We start from the raw sequence: 22037 nt of genomic DNA on the forward strand, positions 1-22037 counted from the left end.
TTTTTAAACAATAGAAGGAAAATAGTTAACACATGGTTATGTTTATTGACAGAATTATTGGTTTCTTCTAGATGCCAAAGTTAAAAACCAGTGATACAATAAAGCTGTGTTAAAAGAAAATATACATTAAAATAGCATATCATAACAGCACACGTAACACTTATCTCCATTATCAGGACTGTAGGTGCTTTTTACTTTCTACTCTTTTGTACAGTACTTCAGAGTCATGGGAGTACATCTGTTTGACCAAATTAGCTAACAGCCCCGCATCTTTACTAAGATTAAATAAAGAAGTCACCTGCTTCTTCCATATTAATTATATAATCTGGCTATACAGGATCATAACAGGAATAAAGCTATATAAAGACAAACACACACACATGGATATTACATATTTGTATATTCCTATACCAGAGACTAAAAAAGAAAGCAGAATTATCCAAAGTCTGCTCCAGAACTCTCTGGATAGGAATCCAGCAAGGTTATACCTCAAGAGAAGGGGATTGAAGGTAAATTCAACGTATGCTTTAACCCAAATGAATGTAATGAATGAAGCTGACTTCTCGGTACTTTTGAAAATAACTTGGTAAGTATATTTATGAAATACCAGAACATATTAAATATTTAAATCTATTCACTATTATTCAAGTAATGAATAGTTCCTAGCAGTCTTTTCCAGAAACCTCAACTAACTCATGAAAAGGTAACTTACAGTTCCCATTTTACAGAAGACGATGGAAGAGAGTGTATATAAAGATTTTAGGCACAATGAATTAGTTAAGAAGCCCTGATGTGCAATGTGACCTTGCTACAAGGGGAAAAAAGTGCCTGGGATAAACTGTTTTAGAGCACCTGTTTAACCCTACTTTATGACTTGAGGGCAGTTTCCTGTAACACCATAAACTAGTTATACTTTTTTAAAAACTGTTCTTTCATCTTTCACTTGTGAGGCCCAAATAAAATCCTAGAAGGGGCCTGAGAGACCAGAGGCAGTAAAAGGACTTCACAAAAACTTCTGCTTGTATACCTCAACTAGGAAGAATTTCAAAGTGCTTAAACATTTTTAAAAATTATTTAAATGCATAAGCTATCTACCTATCCAAACTAGACAAATTGAGAATGGTTTAAAAAGTTAAATTTGATTTTAATAAAACAAGATAACACCATTTTTAAGTTGCTTATAAAGAAAACACTGAAAATCAACTAAAATGAAGTTCTTAAAAGGCACACATTAAATATGCTAATAGACTACTAAAAAGGGGTCAGTGACACATACCAAAGACAGAACACTGGCCAGTTGTCACCATGACACATACTATAATGGAACTTAGGCACACCCATTTCAGAGGGTTGCCAACTCCAGGCTACATATTTTGACTATTGCTTCAACATACTGTTCTATAAATAAAAAGAAAAGCTTTAGTTTAATTATATTCACATTTTAATATAGGAAGTCCCACTTATCAAAGACTATTTCCAAAATGCTTCAGCCTTTCATTTTTAGGCATCAACCTACTTTTACCCACTAGCAACTTAGCACTAGTGCCACCATAACCAGAAGATTATTTTACATTTCCAAGTCTAAATTCATGTATACTTTAAGCCAAATGAATGGAATAAATGAAGCTGACTTCTCTGTACCTTTAAAAACAACTTGGATAAATATATTTACTTAATATCAGAACACATTAAATGTTTAAGTCAAAAGAAGTTCAAACATAATCTTCAGCAAGTAAAGTCAGCTTTCAAAATAATACTTCTATAATGCTTGTTTACAGAAAATAACTGGAAAGGATTTAGAAAATGCAGGTTGATAAAATGGAGCCCTACCCCCTTAAAAACATGAAAAACTGCAAGTTTAAACCTCCCTCCAACTAACTATGCTAGCCTCTCCCCTAAATCTATACTGTCTCAAGATCTAGAGAAAAAGAAGCCTCACTTAAAAAAACACTGTACTTAATTACCATGGTTTTGTTTCTTAAAATTTGCCAGAATTTTAAGTAGAGCAATGTAGTTTGACATAAAGAAAAGCAAAGTAGTCCCATTCCTTGCAACCCAAGGTGGTTTTCTCATATTTCACTTTAATGTTCCTGAAATTCCACGTGACTTCTTTTTTTCAAATCAAAAGGCATCTGAACATGTTAGACATTACTTTTGAGTAAATGTTATTAGTTAGCAACTTACCTTGGAGAAAATTAACCCCAAAATTCCACGAAAGTCATTGCATAGAGGTTTGCCCTCAAAAACAAATCAAGGACATGAACACCAATAATAATACGTATTGTGTTCCTAGTACATGCCAGCTTCTTTTTAAAGTCAGATTTATTGAAGTATAATTTACGTATGTTGGGAAACAATTCTCTATAGGTCTGTCTTTTTAATATGTTGCAAGCAGAGGTACCAACTGCCTTTTCCTTCGAACTATATTTTCAAGGACATCCGTGCAGCAAACAGCCTTGAAAGATAAAGACAGTGGCTCCCTCTAGAGCAAAGGACGGGCATGCTTACTGCTCATTACAAAAGATCTGGGTTCCCTAAACGCAGGGCTTCTCTCCACTAACATGGACCCACTATGGGTGCCTGAGGATCAGGAAACCATTACAAATGCTGATACTCTCGCTACTGTTATTACTGAGAGGAATAAACTGTCCTTCATCTCTTACACAGGAGTCTCATGTCTTCTACCAGCATCCATGAAAACGTGGCAGGGAAACTTATTCACTTCAAAGTAGGATAAGATCTCAGATCGTCATGATTCTGGACAGTTTTGGCAACAAGAATGGGATACTGACATAGCCATGACTTCCTAGGAGAGAGAGAATAAAGGCCCCCTGAGGTCAGAGTTCTGGGAAATGAGAAGACACACTGGAATCAGAGTGATCCTGGTGGTGGGTGGACAGAAGGTGGGAATAAGGATCCCCACTGTCCGGTTAATGAAAGGAGTTGAATTCATGTTTGGAAACTGAGCAGTGAGAAGTGGGATCAAAATCAGGCATTGAAATGGTGACTTGGCTGTTACTCATTCTCCCCTGGGCTGGCAGAGGAAGGGATGTGTCATGATGATGGGCAACATGCATTGTGTCTCCAGGCGAAAGGCTGTGACTGCTGAGCCAGAGAGTCCCTAGAGCTAAAATAGATTATGTAAGTAATGATGACCTTGCTGATAATATAGAGCTTTAGATGGTCCAAAAGTATTAGAAGTTCTTTTGGCTGAATTACAAGGGAATGACCAAAAGTGAATACAAAGCCTTGATTCCTGGTACAGAGTTGCTCTCTCCCTCGTGCCCTCTTCTCTATCGCTCTCTACTACTATCCCCAAACTCTTCTGCTTTACAGAGAAAAATAATAAGGGATAGGGCTGAGGTCTCCCTGACCCCCAAGAAGGACTGAAGGCCATACATATCCCTGAGAAGCTGTCCAGAAAACTTCAGAGAGGGACTCAAAGTTTTATGGCTCTCCTGGATACAGACACCCTCCTATCTGGTCCCACAGAGGAAGGGACATCAGATTCAGCTAATACGGTTTGGGCAGGATTTACAGTAGGGAAGGGAAATGAACTGACTTACTGCTGGGGCTCTTTGGGCCAATTCAATGTCCTCTTGTTGTTGCTTCTACATCCATCCTCATGTATAGTAGGAACTTATGTGGTAGACGGTTGTACTTCCCCTTCCTGTATGTCCCAGAGGGGATTCTCCCAATCAGGAAGGGCTGCATGTAGAAAAGTGCTAGTATACTAGTACCTTTGGGGCTCCACAACCCTCATAACCATTTTTAGTCACAAGTCTCTGTGACTCACGATTTTACTGATTGGAGCCTCTGACAAAGGTGCCACCTGTAGGTGCCCCTGGGGTTTGGACTCTTTTGCCACCCTGACACAGCTATCAGGCACGCTCCTTTTGTTAAGCAGCTATTAGCTTGCTACTGGGCTCTCGTGGAAACTGAATGCCTAACTCATGGAGGCCTCATAAGTTCCAGTCTGATATTCCTACTTTGGGGTGAATCAACTCATACTCAGTGATTAACAATATGGAAGAGTCAACTGAAAATGCATATTTGCAAACATAGCTGGACTGCCTTAGCCCCACATCTCAACTTTATATGAAAAAGTGGTAGTGAGCCCTCTGGGGGAAATTCATCCTCTATTCTACCACTGGACACAAAGTTATGGGTTCAATGGAGCCCACATCCAGTAAATCATCAAATCTTGTAGACTTAACATCATCCCTCCATTGTCAATAGGAGTACTGATCACTATCAATTATTTCCTGGACTTTAGCAACAGCCTTTTAACTTGCTCGCCTGTATTCAATCTTAGTTTACCTTCAATCCATTCTTTAACAGCTGTCAGAACAATCTTCTGAAAGGACGAATGAGTATTTCACTCTCATCCCTTTTAAAGTCCTATGATGGTTTCCCCCGGCCTTCAGTCCAAACTGACTTGAACTTGTTAACATGACTCAGACAGCCAGTCTTACAGCTTACTTACTGTCTACCTCTTTCCCACACTTCTTTTATAACCTGTATTACTGCCATACAGAACCAATAACCGTCTCGAAGACGTACAGGACTTCTCTTATCTCCAGGTTCTGGCCTCTCCCTCTTCCAATGCGCATGCATTCTCCCTTCTGCCCAACTGACTAATGGTCCACTCTTCAGATCTTAATTTAGATGGCATTACAACATGGGCATTTATCCTGACTCATAAAATAAGATTAGGTACCTGCGAAATTCATACTGTCTATTTTTCTCTGTCTTTTCTTCTGCTGTAAAAAAGGAACCACTAACATTTTATTCACTGTTATATAACCCTGCTTATGTGCTCAATAACTATTTGGGTAATTAATGGCAATCACATACCAGGTATTGTGCCAGGTGTCAAAGAAAACAAACGATCAAAACCAAAAAAGAATTTTAATGATCATTCGACTTAGAAATGCATCACATCCTTCCCTATTATGTTGCACTGAAATTAATACAAAAATTTCACAAGAGCGTTATGAGGCACGTAGCAGAGATAGTACTGTTCCTATCTTATAGATCTGACAATACTATCAGACAAGAGCAAATCAGGGCTTAAATGCAATGTGTTTGTCCATACATACTAAAATTTTACAAGTAGAATCTATCAATAAGACAAGTTGAGAATTTCCTGGTGGTCCAGTGGTTAGGACTCCGCGCTTTCACTGCCAAGGGCCCAGATTCGATCCTGGGTTGGCAACTCAGATCCCGCAAGCCATGCGGCAAGGCCAAAAAAAAACAAAAAGAGCACAAGTCAACAAACTACAAAAGTCCACTTCAAGAATTAGTCAATCTCCGTTTTCATTTAAATTACTGCCTTCAATTCTCCACTACCCTCACTTAGAACAGAGAAATGGCATAAATAATCCCCCAAATAATAATATCTGGGAATATGTCATATTTTTTTTTTTTTTTTTTTTTTGCGGTACGCGGGCCTCTCACTGTTGTGGCCTCTCCCGTTGCGGAGCACAGGCTCCGGACGCACAGGCTCAGCGGCCATGGCTCACGGGCCCAGCCGCTCCGCGACATGTGCAATCTTCCCGGACCGGGGCACGAACCGGCGTCCCCTGCATCGGCAGGTGGACTCCCAACCACTGCGACACCAGGGAAGCCGTCATAATTTTTTTTCACCGCGTTTTCTCAAATTGTTTGACCTTAGTAGTCAGTGTAATTTGGATTATCTGAGAACACGCCAATTTATGACTGGGAGGAGGATTTTAGGCACAGTATATGTAGACACAGTGAAAAGTGTATCAGTTTAAATTTAATATAGACCAGACATAATGTACCAACTAGACTACATCAAGCAGAGATTACTTGCATGGCAGAAAATAACTGTACAGGACTGAAAGCTTCACAATGCTGCACAGAATAATACCACAGAACATCATCTTTTCAAATTAAATAGCTACAAAAATACATCTTTGCATTAGGTCTTCTTTTTAAACAAAATCACCCAATGTCTTTGTAAACAGCCATTTTCACCCATGGTACCACAATCAGGAAGTGGCATATGTCACAAGAAATGCGTATAGTTAAAGAATCAAAATTCTTAGAATGATTTCCTTGTTTAAATAGTTTTACAAATGTCACTCATTTGCATTCCAATATACTTGCATGAGTGTGAAAGGGGCGAAGCTACAGCCAGTGAGCAGGAAATTATAATCCTGTATATGCTCAGAGAGTAAAGAACAGTGAACACTATCCATCCTGTGTGGCAGGTGAAAAAGTCTGGAGATTTGCTGTTTTAAGTATGCCTTCTAAATATATAACATAAAATACAGGACCTCAAATTAATACTTTGAAACAGAATTTTAGGGAAGACTACAAGTCACAGAGGCCTGGGTTTAAATGCCAGCCTTCCTCATCCTACTTGGGCGTGTGCTTGGACAAGTTACCTAAGCAGTTTGCGCCTTACTTTCCTAATGTTAATTAACAATTAACTAGGAATTAACCTACACCTTGCACAGCTGTCATAAAACTAACTTAATGTGTACAGAGAACTTGGCACAGAGGTGTTCACTATTACAGCGTAACAATTAAGAGCCAAGACCCAGATCTACCACTTAGTAGTTGTGTCACTTTTGTTACTTAACCTTAGTTTCCTAGCCTGTAAAATGGAAATACTAACACCTATTAGCATTAGGGTGCTGTAAAGATTAAATGTCTTACAACACTGCCTGGCAAGTAGCACACACTAGGTAAGTCTTAGTTACTAATAATGTCATTATCATCACCACCACTGAAATGTTAAGTAACCTTTGCCACATTGGATTATTCCTTACATTTCTACTATATGAAAAAATGCTCCTTGAAAAATTAACCTAATTTAGTGAACTGATCATAATATAACATGAGCTCACACATTCAAGAATTTTTACGCTGACTTTTAGAAACTTTAAATGCACAGAAATTATCTGAATTGACCACTGCTCATGAATGCTGACAAGATACACATATCAAATACCCATTCTAAGTGAACAAATCCATTCAGTGAACTAAAGCATAACACAAACCAATGTCTATTGTACTTTCTCCCCAAAGATTTCAAAGCAGTTTAAAATAATCAAATAGGGCTTTCCTGGTGGCGCAGTGGTTGAGAGTCCGCCTGCCAATGCAGGGGACACGGGTTCGTGCCCCAGTCCGGGAAGACCCCACGTGCCGCGGAGCGGCTGGGCCCGTGAGCCATGGCCGCTGAGCCTGCGCGTCCAGAGCCTGTGCTCCGCAACGGGAGAGGCCACAGCAGTAAGAGGCCCGCGTACCGCAAAATAATAATAATAATAATTATAATAATAATCAAATATAACAATCTTCAAAATGTACAAGTGACTTGAGAAAACTGCAGCTGAGAGGAATCAAAATCTTTCTCCAGAACTTTTGCCACATAATTACAAAACAATGTTAAGAGTCAAACTCTTTGCAACCCTGCCATTCATTCAATTAGTCAAAACATTTATTGCATATCCACTGTGCACTAGGCAGGCATTGTGCTAAACTCTGGTGTAGTAACAGAAAAGGAGAGACCAAAAGTAAGAGTGGGCAAGCCACTAACAATATTATTAAATATTTTGAAATTTTATAATTTTGTTTTCCTTGAACAGTGAAAGAGCAAATTGTAGGCTCTAACGGTTGAGTGCATCAATACTTAATGAGTTAAGTAACCTCATATAAGTGACAGTACAATATTTTCCCCATGGAGACTAGGATTAAATGAAATAAGCATCCCTCTCTACTGCTCAATCAATTACTTACTAAGTAAAGGTAAATGGCCACTTCAAATGAGTCAAGTAATCTCAAGAGTGACCTCTAACTAACATAATTTTTTACCCATTTTGGGGGGAAAGTTCAGAGAAATAAATCTTAAATTTGATGTTAAATGTCACCTGTAACCTATCAGAAATAAGCTACATTCACTTAGTTTTACTCAGCATCTGAAATTGCATTTTTGCTGAGGCAACTAGGACCAGTTTACTAATCATGCCTCCCTCTGACGAACCATTTTCTTAGGAGAGAAAAATCTAGCCTCGATGCAACTATCAAATAATCTAGAGTTCATACTATATATCCTACATTTTACAAAACAAGAGTTTCCTCTCAAAAAGCTACATAACTGTTAAAGTTTTAAGGAATTTTAAAATATATTATCTAGCAATATTGCTCTGCCGAAAAAATGCAATCTTGACTCTGAATTAAGTAATCTTAGTGCTTAAAGCGGTCATCCAAAACCTAAAAGGGGACAACCAACCAACCACCATTTTAGTACCTAGCTCCCCAGAAGAAAGGGCTGTTAGGAGAATGCTATTAATGTTGATAGCAATTGTATCACACTGATACGCAGGTAAGTGTACTTCAGGACTAAGTACCTTCCTTGGAGTTCATTATTATGGACTATGAATGTCACATGAAAAAAAAAAGTGCTGTCATTTCATTTTGTGAATGCTGAATCAGGCAGTTTTAGTTAACTGCAACACTTTACAAGCAGGCTATCAAATAAGTCCCAATTACCAAGCTGTTTCAGACACAAAGCTTCTGTTTCTATTAAGTATAATTAAAGAATTAAAAGGATCAGTGTATTTTTCTTGAGATATATTAGTCTAAAATGATTTGCAATAAGTCCCTGAACACCCAAGTGACTGAAATTCCTTCAGCTATACAAAACACTCCTCTGGAATGCCAGTCTTCCAAATAGCAAGACTGTAAGAACACACAATTGATAAATTGATATTCATTCTCTACATTAAAGAGTAAAAAAATGGCAAGCTCAATAAATTCACAGGAGGGGGGGAAAAAGTGTAAACAGATGCCCCAAATCTGTCTTATGCAGAATGGCGTTTTGTGGTACTGCACGAATTCAGGCATTTCATCAGCATTCGGCACACCGAGGGCCACTCAGTAACTAATGTTGACAGATGAGCCGAGAAAAAGTCTCACCAACAAACAGTATTAACAGGTAATGTTGCAAATCAGTCACGGGACTGCGCGGGAAGGAACGTGGAGGAATCGAAAAAGTAACAATCTTCCGCCAAATTTTACATTCAGAGCAAATTAACCCATCATAGATACATAGTCCTCCGGGGGTGGAGGGTGGGGGGGAGAGCGAAAGGAGATATTTGGTACGACCCAGGATAGCCATGCGGAACACACACACACACACACACACACACCAACTGCCACTTCCACTACAGTTTGACAGTCATGGATTTGGGTAATTAGAGTAGAAATGTGTGTTCTGGAAACACACTAAGACCACACCCTAGGGCTGAGAATCTGGACTTTAAATGCTGCGAAGTGAGAGGTCAACGCAGCACCTAAGGTGGACGGTCTGGCCGCACAGGTGGAAGGGATGGGGGCACCAACTTCCAGGCGGGTGACCGGGAGGGCCGGGTGTCCGGGCGAGGCATGGCGGAGTCCGAGGGACAAGGGGGTGTGGACTAGGGACCAGCACCGGGAGAGAGCGAAGAAGAGAAGGCGGCCGCTAGGAGTAAAGGGCGGTGGGAGCTGCGGGTAGGGGGCGAACTCGACGCGGGGCGGGGGGTGGTGGTGGTGAGAAGAACCCGGGGAGCCAAAGGTCACGGGCGGCGGCAGGGTTCGGGGGCGGGAGGGGACGGCGAGCACGCGCGCGGAGGTGCGAGTGGAAGGAAGCGGCGGAAGAAAGGAAGATCCGAATGAATGAGTGCCGCGGAGGCCCGGGTCTCGGAGGAAGGGGCCGGGGGCGCCCGCGGAGATGGCAGCCGCAGCGCCGGGGCGGGCCCCCGCGCCAGGGGATGAGAAAGCCCCGCACCGGCGCCGGTCCCACCGCACCCGCCTCTCCGCCAAAATGGGGTCGCGCGCGGAGCAGGAAAAGAGAGAACTGTGAGGGAAGAGGGGGAAATGGTAAAAATAAATCACTCACCCTACGCGCGAACCTCCAGGCTCTCTCAGCCCCGCTCCTCCGCCCTCCTCGAGCCCCGACGGCGGCTCCTCAGCGGCGCTAGGGGGAGCCCCGGGCCCGGAGCGGGGCAGCGGCGGCAGCCGGACCGGGAGCCCCTCCGCACCTGCCCCTGTGGCGGAGCCGCGACGAGCCAGGCGGCGGCGGCAGCGGCAGCGGCAGCGGCAGCGGCGGTTCGGAGCTGGGAGGGCAAGTGACCCGGATGTACAGGGTAACGGCGAGGAGGGGGAGGGGGGAATGCCAGGAAGTGAGTGCGCCGCGGACCTGTCCGGCCGTGCGCATGCGCCGCGCGCCCGCCCCGTAAGGTAAATCCTCAGCCTTCCTTCCCCGCCCCTCCCCAAGGGGGCGGGGCGAGGCCGAAGACAGGTGGTCTGGAGGGCTCAGCTAGGAGACGAAGGGGGCGCGGCCACCTTCTCCGCTCCCCCCGCCCTCCTTAAAGGGGCAGCACTTTCGCGCGGAGATGGCATCTGGATGGGTCGGGGTTTTGCAGACGTCTCGTTTTACAGATGGAAAACTGAGGTTCAGAGGTGACGGCGACCTGCCTCAGGTCAGCGAACTCAGAAATGGCAGAAACTGGAACTCGAGACTCGCGGGTCGGGGCTCTGTGCTCAACCCATCAAAGTCGTCACATACCATCATCCCCCCCATGCGTGGAATGGCTGGGCTGGTGGGCACGCCTTTCCCTCTCTGCCAGGTACTGAGCCTCACACTCCCAGACGCGGCAGATGCGCTTGGCAGGCTCCCCAGAGCCGAGAGGTACTGAGAGTGCGAAGGTATCGCCTGCAAAGGTATCCTGGAGACGCCCTTGGGAGGTGTTAAGTAATCAGTCTGAGAACAGAAATCAGGCGCCACGTGAGACTTGTACGGTGCTACTCATAGCACTTTCAGACAAACGAGACTTTGTTCTGGGGTCTGTTCTGGGCAAAGATATCTGATGGACAGAGAAGTTGAATGTGACAGAGGGCGCAGCTTCTTCATTTTTCCCTAATTCCCTTTTCACTCTGAGCATAAATGCTCCCTCTTTACCTACAAAACCAGAACATCCCATCTAGCTAGCTCATCCTAATCCTGTTATGAAACTCTCAGATTTTTTCATTAACACTAACGTGTAAACGATCACAACGTTACCTCTCCCAGGGATATTTTCAATGTGACTGCGGGGCAGGTCGTTACTATGGAGGTAAATGGTTCTAAACATTTTGGGGTCAAGAGCCCTACTGAAAACCCCATAAAAGTATGCGCTTTTCTCTCCTGGAAAATGCATATATGCACACAAATTTGCACACAATTTCAGGAGATTTTTGGATCCAGGAAGCCTATCTGTGAAACCCTGATTATGAACCCTTGTTCTAGTCAAATGGGTAAGATCCCAGTAACTATCTGGGCCTCAGCACATGTAGCCAAGAAATCACTCCTTGCCCCAAGTATAGAAGGGCAGCCCTTAACCTTATTTAGCCTTCTGTCTTCCTCCCCCTCTTGAGTTACACGGAGACCAAGTGATATTGGCCATATTACAAAGAAATGTGTTAAGAGAGTCATGGAGAGAGTAGGTGACTTTTTCAAGGCACACTCTAAGGGCAAGAGTCCAAGGCCTCATACTTTTACCCTAATTATCATACTTATGGATGATTTAGGGGTCCTACACTTATCCATTATAATCTTCATCAATTTCAATTAAACACAGGGAGCTGAGGTTTTGCAAACACTAATGCTGAGAGAACAGTCTTCACAATCCAAGAACTCTGGTCCATTTGTTTGACACACCGACACCCACTCTTAAATAACCCTGGTCCATATCAACCCACCATCCTCTATTTGAACTCTATCTAGTTCTTACACCTGCTCAGTCCCTTAGATATGAGCTCTGAGTAATCACACACCTGTAACCCAATCTCCCACTGAGAGCAGAAATCTCTTCTGTAATATCCTCAACACCTGAACATCCAGTTTAGCTCGGGTATCTCCATTTTGGGGGGGTATCTCCATTTATGGGGAGCTCATTATCACAATGGTCAGCCTCCTCTAATTGTGAGGAGCCTCTTCTTTTACACTGATCAGAAATCTGATGCCCAACAACTGTCATCCATTGGTTCTAATTTTATTTCTGGAAAGCAACATAGACATGATGCTGGCCTGGGGGAGCTTACCGTCCAGCAAAGAAAACAGTCCATTTGACGAGTGATAACCATAAAATAGAATGAGTCCCGTGAGGAAGATGCAGTGCCCCTTTCAGAGGCGCCTTTGTCCTTATCAGCCTTAGACCTGTTCCTGATCTGTGTAAGAACTCATGAGGAAGCTCTAGCACTACCCCATGGGGGATGTCCTGAAAGAAGGAACAGAAAACAAGACCCTAAGTGCTGAATTTATTCTTCCACGATCCTCTCCTCATCATTCTGCATGAATGGAATCACATTTCAGCTGAGGTCAAAGTTTTAGGTTGAAAAAACAAGCGGAAGGATGCAAAAAAAAGATGTTTACATAAAAGCACTAAGCTCCAATGATAATTTAATCATGGTGGCTTGCTAGCATTTTTTTGAGTCCTTAGTATGTGTCAAGCACTATGCTATCAGCCCTCGACTCGCATTTCCTCTTTTACTTTACAAAATCAGTCATTGAGTCATTCAGTCAACACATGTTTTTGCCCCTCTACTATGTCCCAGGCACCATGCTGAGAGTTTAGGGTGGAGGACAGTAAGCCATGTGGTCCCTGCCCTGGAGGGGCTCAAACTTTCGTAAAAGGAAGGGCTATAAGCTCACAATTACGACATGGCATGATTCGTTGTAATTTAGGAGGGTGGAGGAACTAACCCTCCCTGGCACGGCTGTGAAGGCTTCAGAGAAGATGAGCTTGGGGCTTCCCTGGTGGTGCAGTGGTTGAGACTCCGCCTCCCAATGCAGGGGACACGGGTTCGTGCCCTGGCCCAGGAAGATCCCACATGCCGTGGAGCGGCTGGGCCTGTGAGCCATGGCCGCTGAGCCTGCGCGTCCGGAGCCTGTGCTCCGCAACGGGAGAGGCCACAGCAGTGAGAGGCCTGCATACCACAAAAAAAAAAAAAAAAAAAAAAAAGATGAGCTTGGTCTTGAAGAGATGAGGCAAGGGCCACGAAGAAAAGGCAAAGGCGCATGGGCACAGAGGCAGAGGAAGGGGAGTTCACATATGCTGGGGTGGTAAGACTGTAAAGGACCTCCTCATATGCCAAGCTAAGGAGTATGAACTTACCTCCTGAAGGCAACCACTGGTAAATAGAAGCTTCTAAGCAAAGGAGAGACATAATCACATGTGTTTTATATCAAGATCACTCTGACCACAGTGTCCAATATGGACTACAGTGGGAGAGAGAATGGAGACCAGAAGACCAGTGAAGCTGTTGTGAAGTGCAGGCGAGAGATAATAAGAGCTCGTTCTAGGAAACTAGCAATGGAGAGGAAGAATGGGCACCAGAATTAAGATATTTCCTGATGTAGAATCTATGAGAGTTTGTGACTAGCTGAATCTAGGGGAAAAAAAGCAGGGGCTGTGGAGCATGACCCTGAGGTTCCTAGCTTAGTAGACTAATTGAATGGTGACACCATCCAATCCCAAAACCTTTACACAGTTTTCATTCCTGTTCTCTCTCAACCTTTATCCCTGTAAACGCACATTGCTTCAGCTGGTATCTTCAGATGTCTGCAAATATTTCCCAAATACTTTTTCCTATTTCTCCAGTCACATTTATCATTTTAATGGCTGCAGAATATTTCATCATGTTGAAATAGCTCTGTTTCCTTCACTTGCTAAAGGTCCACACCCTGCACGCCTGGTTCACCCTAGACTCATTTGGCTCCAGGCATTTTGCAAAGGATGAGTTGAGCATAGAAAGAGAGCCTTTAGGTGAAGGGTATTGGAGAAGTATAGCCTCAAGGGCCAGCAAAGCTGCAACTCTCGTGGGAGAGGCCGGGCAACTGTACTGCAAGCAGAAATTGCGAAGCTGTTGAAAAGAACCTATCAAGCGTGGGAATCCTGATATCTACTTCCCTATGGAAGCTGGTTCTCAAGTCCTAACCCCTCTAATCCATTCATTCCTTCATTCATGTATTCCCTCTTGGAGCAATGCATTCTTGTGAAGCAGAGGGCAATAAAGCAGAGCTGAAAGCAGCTTTATTTAGCTGTGGATTTAGCCCTGCCAGGGTTTTGAAGTCTATTCAAAACCCTTCACAAGTGAACCTCTCAGAGCCCCAGTTTCCCCACAAGTTTGTTGTAAGGATTAGTTTAGGTAAAATTTGTACAGTATTTGGGACAGAACGAAGCATACATTAAGTTCAATAATTATTTTCAGTCTTGGATCCTTCCCTGTGCCTCCTTGACTCCAACATTTTCCTTAGTTTCTGAGCACACCCACCAGGTGACAATGCACATGCTGGAGTTCAGAGCCTGAATCTGCCAGAGTGAAGCAGGGCACTCACTTCATCTCTCTAACCTTCCATTTCCCATCTGTGAAATGGGAATAAAAACCTATCCACAGGAATGTTGTGATGCTCTCATAAATACTATATAGGAAAATATGTTCAAAACCCCAAAGCACTATGTCATTACTGACTATGACTGCTATTATAGACCTCACTGTTTTCTTGGTTTCTCCCCATTTAAAAAAATGATGACTTCAGCATAAGTTCCGTGGATTGTAATCACTGGGTCGAAGGATCTGAACATCGTTATGGTTCCTGATTGGCACGGCCCAATCGCTCTTAGGACTCTGTGAACAGCTGCTGCCATCGTTAACTCACATACACCATTCAGTATGTTTAAGCGCCTAGATCATAGATTCTGCTGCCTCTGTGTCCAGTCTTTGTCCTTAATCTAACATTCAGGAACTTCTCTCGACTGCTTGTCTCCTCCTCTTCAAGGAGTGAATGAATACTGAATCCCTGAACAAAGAGGTGCCTTCCCAAATATTTCCAACACAGCCGAGGCTGAGAACTAAGACTCCAGGGTCAGGCCTTACAGATGCGCATCCACACAGTGGGTGCATTTAATGAACACAGAAGAGCACGAGGAAGGAGGCCTGCGAATCCCTGAGCAGCAGTCGAAGCCTGTTCAGCATGAGAGATGGCATCAGAGCTGCCCTTCGAAAAGAACCAAAGAACAAAGCCAACAGCTCAAACCCAATACATTCCGGTTACTTAGCAAAGCAGTCACCAGTCTCTCTGGGGCCATAAAGTTGTCCACATGACCGGACTCCCCCAGTTACAGGGTGTATCTGTGAGGCTCCTCACATTTCCAAGTGTAACACATTTCTCACAAGTAGGCAGCTCCAGTTCAAGTTTCACCAGCCCTCTGAGTGACCTGCAGGAAAGCAGCAGACCCTCACTGCCTTGCATCTGCTGGTCCTTGCCTGCGCCTCCAATACGCTTTCCAGCATCTTCATGTGGCTGTCTCTCAGCCTCCAGGTTCAAGGGTCACTTCCTCAAAGTGGTCCCATCATCTTTCCTAAAGTCCACCATCCATCATCCATCATAAAGTCTTCCCTTCCATCATCCCCTCATACGTCACTGGCTTCTTCTTCCTTGATAGCACTTATCACAACCTATAATTATTGTTTTTATTTTTGAGCTTAAAAAACATTTTAAGTGGGCTTCCCTGGTGGCGCAGTGGTTGAGAGTCTGCCTGCCGATGCGGGGGACACGGGTTCGTGCCCCGGTCCGGGAGGATCCCACATGTCACGGAGCGGCTGGGCCCGTGAGCCATGGCCGCTGAGCCTGCGCGTCCGGAGCCTGTGCTCCGCAACGGGAGAGGCCACAACAGTGAGAGGCCCGCGTACCGCAAAAAAAAAAAAAAAAAAAAACACTTTAAGTTAAGAAAAGACTCTCAACACAATGTCGGCTCAGTGAAGATAGAGGCCAGGGCTACCCTGCCCACTCTGACACCTGTCACTGTGCCCACCCAGCTCCTAAGAGACCCTCAATAAATACATGGAATGATTTTTTTGGGTAAAAGTTTGGGTAAAAAGAGAGGTTCCTGGCCCCCTCTACCTTTCTTTCACTCTGATTATATGAATAATACATGTTGATTGCAGAAAAAATTGGAAAATACAGATGAGCAAAAGGAAGAAAATATAAACAGCCATGATCCAACCTCCCATACCATGTGGATACACTTCCAAATGTTTTTTTCTGTGTCTATACCCATATAAAGATAATGCATATATTTTTACAAAAATGGTTCATATTCTGAATTATCATCTGCTGTGTTCATCTCAAGATTTATCTTAGTCACCTTTCCTTAACAAAGGTACTTCAGCACCCTGCTGTTAAAGGCTCTATAATACGTATGCACTGGACCAGGTAGCTACACCACAAAGTATTTAACAAGTCTCCTAGTGTTAAGCTAAAGGGGAGGTTTCTTCAATGTCAATAAAGGTAACATGTTGTAATACAGCACTTCCTTCTTGACAAGCTTCCCATTTTTTCCCTCTGTGTTTGTATTGCTTTAGAGCTGTATTTCTACAGAACTGTACTCCCCGCCGCCCATTCACCACCTGGAGTTATTAGAGTCCCCGTCAACTAGAGAAGCAAAATTGTCTGCAGCCGGAAAAGCTGAAGTACGACAAAGCCAGGATGATGCCTAGGAGTTCAATTCGGGAATCTGCCGCTGATACAGGCGACAGAAATAAAGAACATGTTTTCTTGTCAAGACGTTAACGTAAAAAGAGGAAAAGAAAGACTTTCTGTACGTCTTCACTTCTCCTTCCCAAGCCCTGTTTAGAGGCCAAGTTTTTCCCAGGAGGGATGGGCTGGTCCACGGAGTTTACTGCTGTTGTAAGCAGTCCACAGGCCAAAGCCCACTGCCCCGTTTAAAGCAGAGGTGGCCGCAGAAAAGTCTAAGAGGGCACGCAAGGATGTGCTGCCCTTTTCCACAAACAGCTCTCTCAGCCCCTTGTGTGGTTCGGGAGCCACTTGGCATTTTCAGCTCTGACAGTCACACCCTCCACGAGAAAAGGCCTCCCTCTGCCCACCTGGCACAGCAGACCCCACTCCAGCAGGACCCGTCAGTGTGCCAGGGCGCCCGCTGCCTGGACCACCTGCCCACCCCCACTGCAGGTGGGCCACCTTGTCAAGATGCACAGGCACAGGAGGGGGTCACTGAAGGTGGGGCTGAGATGATATAAAATCAGAGATGGTGCCGGAGGGAGGGAAGGGAGAGGAAGGGCTGGGTGGGCCTTTCCATTCCTGGGCCTCACCACCCTGCGACCCAGAAACCCAAACAGAGGTTAATCTGCTATTCCACCACCTTACACGGCACCCCATCGGAGGCAGAAGGAAACTATCTGTAAAGAAATAGAATTCCTAATTGTGTCATCGGTCACTAATTTATCGATGCCATTTAAAAAAGATTTTGTGGGACTTCCCTGGTGGTCCAGTGGGTAAGACTCCACACTCCCAATGCAGGGGGCCCAGGTTCGATCCCTGGTCGGGAAACTAGATCCCGCATGCATGCCTCAGCTAAAAGTCCGCATGACACAACTAAGACTCCGCATGCCGCAACTAAAAAAAAAAAAAAAAAAAAAAACCTGCATGTCGCAACGAAGATCCTGCATGCCGCAATTAAGACCAGGATAGCCAAAATAAATAAATAAAAATAAATCTTAAAAAATAAATAAATAAAAATAACAAAGATTTTGTCTGAACTTACAGTTACAAAAAGGGAAGGGGGTGTAGGGGGATAAATTAGGAGCTTGGGATTAACAGATAAACACTACTATAGATAAAATGTATAAACAACAAGGACCTACTTATAGCACAAGGAAGTATATTCACTATCTTGTAATAACCTACAATGGAAAAGAATCTAAAAAACAATACACACATATAACTGAATCACTGTGCTGTACACCTGAAACTAACACATTGTAAATCAACTATACTTCAATTTAAAAAAAAAAGATTTTGTGTGTGTTTTCCAGAAATACCATGGTTAGAGAAAAGAGAAGGGAATTTGGTTTGAAATATAATGATGACAGAACGAACTATTACCGCCAACACCTCTGATCAATGGTTTCATTTTGGCTGGTTTTGAACAAAATGATTTCCACTCATTTTGTAATTCAATCCTTATAATGACATCATGAGAAAGATTTTATCGCTCCCAGTTTCCAGGTAACAAAATTCAGGTAAGGTACAAAAAGTTTTTAAGTATTTTGCTAGAGGTCACAAAGCTACTAAGAGATGGAGCCAGGATTAGACCCCAGATCCTAGAGCCGTTTATATTCATGAGTCACTCAACCTTCCTTGCTTCCCATCCCTCCTTTCTTTCTACAAACATTAATTATACCACTTAATGTCAAAGCTCCTTCTAAAACACTAGACTAGTCATCTATAAAATAGGCACACACGGAGCAAATAAGCCCGTGCGCCACAACTACTGAAGCCCGCGCGCCTAGAGCCCGCGCTCCGCAACAGAAGCCACTGCAATGAGAAGCCCGCGCACTGCAACGAAGAGTAGCCACAGCTCGCCACAACTAGAGAAAGCCCGCGCGCAGCAACGAAGACCCAACGCAGCCAAAAATAAATAAAGAAAGAAAAATTTAAAAATATAGGCACAATAACCACCTAACTCACTGCTATTGTCAGGGTAAACTAAAATAATAGATGGAGCATGAAATCGCTAATATTCAACCACTTTTTACTCTAAAAACAGCAATTACATACAGCTAAATCTAATAGGTCCGTGGTCTTGGTAAACTCTTAAATGGTTTAAAAAAATGTACATTACAGACTATCTTGGGTTTTGAAATTTGCGGTTTTAGTATTCAGACCCGGAAGGCTGTATATCACAGTGGCTGAGAGCTCAGACCCTGGACTCAGAGTCTGAATCCCTTAATTCTCTCATCTGTAAAAAAAAAAAATAGGCAAGTAGGGACTTCCCTGGTGGCGCAGTGTTTAAGAATCCTCCTGCCAATGCAGGGGACACGGGTTCCATCCCTGGCCGGGGAAGATCCCACCTGCCGCGGAGCAGCTAAGCCCGTGCTCCACAGCTACTGAGGCTGCGCTCTAGGGCCCACGAGCCACAACTACTGAGCCCACGTGCCACAACTACTGAAGCCCGCGCGCCTAGAGCCCGTGCTCCACAACAAGAGAAGCCACTGCAATGAGAAGCCCACGCACTGCAACGAAGAGTTGCCACAGCTCGCCACTAGAGAAAGCCCGCGCGCAGAAACGAAGACCCAACGCAGCCAAAAATAAATTAATTAATTATTTTTTTTTAAATAGGAAAGTAATGGTATTCACTTTCAGAATTAAGTTATTTCATGTAAAGCACTTAGCGCACTGCCTGGCAAAGGTAAGTGCTCAATAAATAGTAGTCTCTTCTATTATTTGTTATTATTAATTAACTTGCTACTTTCATTAAGACAGTATTTGCATAAAGCCGCCCATATTAGCATTACGTATAATAAAAACCAGAAACAAATGAAATTTCCCACGATAGGGAAACAGTAAAGTTGGGTTTGAAAGAACTGTCTTTAGAATTAATGAAAACCAATTTAATTAAAATTTAAAAGCTCCTGCTTTGCCACTTAGGGACCATATAATTTTGAGCAAATCATTTCTTTTCTCTGGATCTGTTCCCTCACTTCGAAAATGAAGGGTCTGCTCTCAATGACTCATAAGCCCTCTCCAGATTTAAAGTTTATATTCCTAAGGTTCTAAATAAATTATAATCCATCAACATCAAGGATAATAAGCAACCCCTAGGTACATAGAAAGATGATAGCAACATGATAAAATATTTTATGAATTAATAATCCCAACCTCCTTTAACCCTGTTTTTTTTTTTTTTTCTGTAACAGTGATCACCTCCTAACAGAATTTCTATTATGTTTATTGTGAATATGAAATAAGCAGAAGCACCAGGAGAACAGGGATGTAGGTCTGGTTGGTTCACCAATCTGTCTATCCCCAGCCACTAGAGTGATGCCTGGCACATAGTAGGAGCTCAATTAACATTTGCTGATTGAAAATTTGTGAATATTAAGTTAAAAGAGCAAAGTACAAAAGTATATACATAAAACAGAATGTCATTCATATAAAATATCTACCCTTATGGGGAAATGGCAAATGGGATCAGAGAAGTTAAAACTCAATGACAACACAATGAGAGCAGGGATGAAAGAATTTTACTTTCCTTCAATGTTTTGAACAATTTTATTTGTTCAAAAAGATAGCATTCGAACAGAGAAGCATGTAGAGAGGAGAAAGGTGAAAGAGAAATGGAAGTAGCCACGGGAAATGGGAGTGGACCTGAAGGAGGGCACGAGGAAGGGCCAGGGCCATAGAGGATAGAAGGCTCTGGGCGGTTAGTTACTCTGTGAATGGAAACAGAATCACAGGGGCAGAAGGAAAAGTAGGTAATCTGATGCAGAAAAGAAAAGCCAATTTATTTTGAACTTTTAATTACAAGCGAATATCTATTAAACTATTCCCAGGTTGACAGAAGTTCCCCATTAACTGCCTCAATCAACGGAAGCTTTGGTGAATTTGAGCACTGAGGGGCCCTTGGGGTGTTACCTGTTACTGTTCTCATCAGTCCTGAGCCTTCTCTTGAGCTGCTGTTGTGGATGCAAGAAGAATGAGGCCCACATACTATGGTTAACTGGTAAACCACAGGTCTTTCATGAACCAATTGACCGAAAATTCCATCCAGGGTCACACACTGGGGGGAACACACAGAGTACAGGAAACAGCCTTCCCTTCCAGGGGATGAAAGACACACTACCTTATTACAATACAAAGCAACACACAACTGCCAAATAAATTGATACAGACAAATGGCCTGGAAAATTAAAGGGAAAGAATCATTCCTTTTGGTTTGGGGGAGTCCAAGGGGAGGGGGCAGGGAGGAGATGTCCAGCCTTGTCCTGAACTTTATCAAATCACTGGGCCCCTAATGCTGTTTGTGGACTTAATCTTGAACCCTTCACCTGGTCCTGTCTTGCCTTTGGGATCACATGCTACTCTGAATGCCTCCAGCCTCCAACTGCTCGCTTGAGCTGTTCATCACGGCCATGCCTTTGAACTTTGAGCGAAGCAGGTCAGATCCCCAGCTGGGAGAGTTCTTGGGACCGACCCGTGTTTCTCGTTTCCAGCACATAACATAATTGTAATTGTATGGTGATTTGTGTACTTCCCTGAACACTGTGAGCTCTAGCAGGGCAGAAGCCATCCTGTTTTGTCATCGCTGTATCCCAGTGCTAGCACAGAGCCGGGCACCATGCCTGGTACAAGGCACGCACTCAAACCGTTGCAGCTTGTCAAAGAGATGGCATGCGTCCAGGCTGAGTTAACCCAGGCCTAGGGCCTTTACCCTACTCTGAAGCCCTAATATGGCCACAGCCCTGGAACCAGGGAATTGGATAAGCAGCTTAAGAAGGTGAGATTTAAGCCCTCCCCAAAGTAGCCAAAATGATAAGGTCATTAGCTGTGTGACCCAAGAGTTGAAATACAGAGCTTTAGACAGTACAATGGGGATAAGTCAAACAGGAGCTAAGAGCCTGGAAAGAGTTTAGATTCTCACAGTTTCGAATTTGGGGGCTACAGAAGAAAAGATATTGCATAAGGTTAAAAAAAAAGAAAAGAAAATGAAAAGAGGAAACCTTTCCAAGAGAGAACCAATATGGTCCAAGTTAAGAAGAAGCTTAACTGGTTTAGCTAGCTTCCTCTCTAAAATCCTGGTGCTGATTTCATGTTAGAAGACAGGTTTAAAGAGAGAGCATCCCTCCTCAGTTTCAATGCACAGAAGAAGAGAGCGGAATGCTGCCATGCCCCAGCTCTGGTCTTGTCTGAACCCACAGACTTGGAGAAATGTCTGTGGTATCCATTTCAGCATTTTATTTAACATTTTTATTTAATAGGTCACTTGTATTAATGAGTGCCTGCATCAGAGTTTTTGAATGAATCGCCTAATTTTAGACATGGAAAGAACCTTGGAATTGACCTTTATCTAACATTTTGCTCTTTAGAAAGTGGAGGGGCCCAAGACAGGTCCAGAGGGGGCCCACAGGAGCACAGCCCCCCAGGCCTGGACTCTGGGCCCAGAGTGAGGATCACATGGGTTCCC

The 22037-nt window shown here is 43.6% G+C and overlaps 1 protein-coding gene across 8 annotated transcripts in view; it reads right to left on the reverse strand.

Annotated features, from left to right (window-relative positions):
• Window positions 1-22037, reverse strand: part of CYRIB (CYFIP related Rac1 interactor B) — a 156128-nt gene that overhangs the window by 79513 nt on the left and 54578 nt on the right. Inside the window, exon 1 of one of the 8 annotated variants that reach the window (XM_032609976.1) lies at window positions 9911-10156. The exons of 5 other annotated variants lie outside the window; for them this stretch is intronic. The gene's annotated coding sequence lies outside the window, so the exon portion shown is untranslated. Of the gene's footprint in view, window positions 1-9910; window positions 10157-22037 lie in introns of those variants that run through there. 2 more of the 8 variants (XM_032609974.1, XM_032609980.1) reach the window with 2 other exon arrangements.

This window comes from Phocoena sinus, chromosome 17, assembly GCF_008692025.1.
Source record: "Phocoena sinus isolate mPhoSin1 chromosome 17, mPhoSin1.pri, whole genome shotgun sequence".
NCBI lineage: Eukaryota > Metazoa > Chordata > Mammalia > Artiodactyla > Phocoenidae > Phocoena > Phocoena sinus.